The 3,980-nt window shown below is 32.0% G+C and overlaps 1 protein-coding gene across 1 annotated transcript in view; it reads right to left on the bottom strand.

Moving 5' to 3' along the window:
* LOC115034240 overlaps positions 1-3,974 on the bottom strand; it is a 7,630-nt gene extending 3,656 nt beyond the window's left edge. Inside the window, exon 1 of the mRNA XM_029490416.1 lies at positions 3,475-3,974. The gene's annotated coding sequence lies outside the window, so the exon portion shown is untranslated. The remainder of the gene's footprint in view (positions 1-3,474) is intronic.
* Positions 3,975-3,980: the final 6 nt, after the last annotated feature.

Below are 3,980 nucleotides of genomic sequence, written 5' to 3'. Positions count from 1 at the left end.
ATTCTATCACTAACATACACTCTCCTCTGTATATCATCGACGTAAGCAAAACAAATTCATTCTCGAGAAAAATAAATCTTCTGTATTTCACTGTAGTATCCAGTATATGTGATAGAATATGACCCATCAATGAATATAAACGTTTCAAAAAGTCCACGGAAATGTTTACAAAACGCGACGGAGTAATTATACGTACACAAACATTGAACTCCTGTGTAGGATCGATGCCGACTTGTAAAAACTTACGATTTACAAAATCGATTGTGTAGTTTGTACAGTCGATGAGTTCACCCGGTGATGCAGGCGCAATATATTTGTATACCCGTTCACTTGCCATTTTTATTCACTGCGTTACAACTTGTCAATACGAAAAGAAAACTACGACTGAATATCACGTATGACGTGGGGTCTGCCGAGGTCTGCCGAGGTCTGCGCAGTTGGAGGGGGGTGACGTAATGTGCGCGCGCCTGTTTGCATTATCATACACAAATATTTTTAAATAATTACTTTTCGACGATTATTAATAGATTATGATAACGACAATATGATAACGTAGGCTAGAGTTGTGCGACGGTCTACCTGGGCAGGTAAAATAATATGGTATATTTTCCTGGTTAATAACAGCATAAATAGTGCAAGTTATAATCATAAAGTATATGCGACGGTGTGGCGCACTGGTGCGGTTATCACTCACCGACCCGAAGGATTCGAGTTCGAATCCCGATCCGGGGAAAAAATTTTTTGCGGCGGCCATAATCTGCCTGTCGAGGGTGTGCGGTGTATGGCCGGGTGGCGGGTGGTGTATGGCCGGGTGGCGGTGATGTATGGCCGGGTGGCGGTGATGTATGGACGGGATGGTGTGTGGCGGGTGGTGTGTGGCGGTGGTGTGTGGCGGGTGGCGTGGGCGTTTCGCCTCTATGGACCCACTTACTACTACCATCGATTATACAGTGACCCACTTGTAACCTACTGTACAGCAGAGCGACATCCACTTGCCCACCTTTTTAAAAAACTATTATTATTTGAAATTACAAGATTTCTAACATAAACTAGATCGTAATTTACTTAACGAAAATATTGATATTTAAAACAATTGTAAAAAATCAGCCATTTTACTTAAATAAGTGTTTTTACCATATAAATTTTTCTAAAAATCAGATTTACAAATTGGCTATATTGAATATTTCGAAAAAATTTTTTATCAATTTTAAGTTTTTTATTTTCAGTATTAAAATAAAATAAAAAATAAAATAAAAAATGTATTCTAAAAATGTAGCGCAAGTGTCTATGAATTATATTCAAAAGAAATTTTTTAAAAATATTGATTAGAACAAAAGTTATTTCATTTGTCAGAATGTCAGATCTCTGTGGGACACCCTGTATAATATATTATATAATGTGTAAGTTAGGTATATATGTATTTTTATAAAATACTTACACATTTTCTTGCAATATTTCTTCATCAGATGCACTTCCTTCATTTTCCATTTTTTTTTATATTATATTATATTATAACACTACCCTGGCGTGCACACTGCACGCGTCGTATATAGCAACTATATATCGTCGCTGAAACTGCAACACCGCATATCTCAAAATTTGACAAAATGAGTTTGTTTTGTTGGTAGATAAGTGAATAATAATAAAAATAATAATAAAAAAAAAAAAAAACGATATGTCTCATACACTGTGTAATTTTATCATATCCACTATCCAGATATAAATATATAAATGTATATTATATAATATGAACCGTATAATTATTAATTATAGGTACATTATTATTCCTTGGAAATATATCTGCAAACAATAGCCGCCGACAGCAGACCTTCGACCGCAGATAGCACGGTATGACAATACGGTTCGCCGCGCGGTAGACAGACAGGGGTATTACGGGATCCCGCAGGTAGTGGTCACGCTTTTTCGTTACGAAAAATTTTTTTTCAGTCACTACACCAGACCTGCGATAAAAGCTATGCAATAGCTTAAAAAAATGGTTAAAGCTTTAACTTCAAACGATGGCTCAGATGAAATAGTAAAAAAAATATCAATTAAACCTCATGAAGTTTCATCTTTAGTTACAAAAGATTTGAGTCATTTTGTAACGAAAAATACAAAAATATTTTTTGAACGTTTCGGTATTGACACACATTTTTTAAATGATGAACCAGATGAATGGATTAACAACACTGCGTATAATGATGGAGCAAATACTGTAGCCCATGTTAATGTTGTTAATGATACGGCAGAAAGAGGAGTGAAGCTAATTGAAGAATATAACAGCATTTTAACTAAAGACGAAGAACAAAAACAGTACCTACTACAAATTGTAAAAAATTATAAAATTAAGTATCCTGACAGTAACAAATTGACATTACAATAATATTATGTTATTAAATATTATTAACTATTAAAAAAATTGTATCAGTTTAAGTCTCATTATACAATTTTTATATACTCGTACAACATTTTATTTTAGATATAATATGTTAACATTTTTAGTTTTAAATATATTCATGGAAAAGTAAAAAAACACAGTTTTTATACTAAGGTACAATATATTTCACCAAAAATTGAAGATATTAAAAAAATTATAGAACAATATTTTCGTAATGTAGTTTTAATTAATTTAGTATCTATATAAATTTCAATTTGATCAACGGTTTATGATACAAGTACAAAAATTTGAAAAATTTTGAAAAATTGTAAAAGCTCAAACTTTAAGTTCAAATAGGCATGGGTTAACTTTGTTCGATTGATTCAATATTTTATGTAGTTAATTTTTGTATGTATGTACACTGTTTAAGGGGGTGAGATGAAAACATTTTTGATTTTTTTTTTTCATCTATAGTGAAAGACCACCCTAATATAGGTATTTACCTACAATGCTAAACATATTGTCAATTAAAGGTTAAATGATTAATAATTATGTACACAAACGTATTATTTAATATGTTATTGAATGGGTGAAATTATGATTGGCTACCTACCGAAGTTTGAGTATAGATAGATAGAAGATGTTGTTAGATTGTATGTCATAGTATCCCAGATGTAATCTTAAGGGAAGGGATGCATCTCTGTAATCATTGGTTGATTTAGAACCATGAGCCTAAAACATGTTTACAATTCGGTTAGTTGGTACCTAATACAGCTACCTATCCAATATACCTACTAAAGAGTAATAACACTCGTTTTGTTGGGTCATTTTGGACATCAACGGTTTATGTTTTAAACAGAAAAAAATGTTAATAACCAATAGATTTATCTATTTTAATTTATTATTTTAATCTAATGTAAGCAATACATAATAACATATTTTATTGAAAATTCACCTACATTCACAATATCAGCCAAAACCTACTACACAAGTATTTTGAAAATATCGAAACGGGATTACCCGAATACGATTTTTTTTTGAATCACTGTTCTTAAAATAATAATTATTATAATAGAAAATCTATATTTTCTGCTTACCAGAGTAAAAAGTTCCATAAGAACGATACGAAAAATCCAAACAACACAACCCAAACGATAAAGGCTAAAATTCTGAATTCAGTTAGCAATTTTTTGACATCGGACGACACCTTATTGGTGTACGAGCTTTCTTGTACAACCTGTAAACTAAGACTATGCATGATTATTGACACACTACAAACGGTTTGTTAGAACAAAATTTAATTTGAAAAAATTACCTCAATGTTCAACACCACAAATATATCCAAAATGAACCATCAATGCAATTACAAAACAAGGTGTATAATTTTTGAACTCTTGTTCTTTGCTATACCAGTCTACACATACACCAGAAGCGATGGCTAACACACTATAACCAATGGATTCCCACAACCTCTGTCCACCATATTGATATTTGTTTTCACCTTAATACAAAACATAAATAGTTGCACAATATTAGATTCTGAGCGGAACGAGAAACGTAAGTATTTGTTCTAAGTTTATTAGGTACATGTTTTCATGTGATC

The sequence above is a fragment of the Acyrthosiphon pisum genome, chromosome A2 (assembly GCF_005508785.2).
Source record: "Acyrthosiphon pisum isolate AL4f chromosome A2, pea_aphid_22Mar2018_4r6ur, whole genome shotgun sequence".
Lineage (NCBI taxonomy): Eukaryota > Metazoa > Arthropoda > Insecta > Hemiptera > Aphididae > Acyrthosiphon > Acyrthosiphon pisum.
The sequence above is the reverse complement of the archived record's forward strand: the minus strand, read 5'-3'. Positions and strand labels throughout refer to the sequence as shown.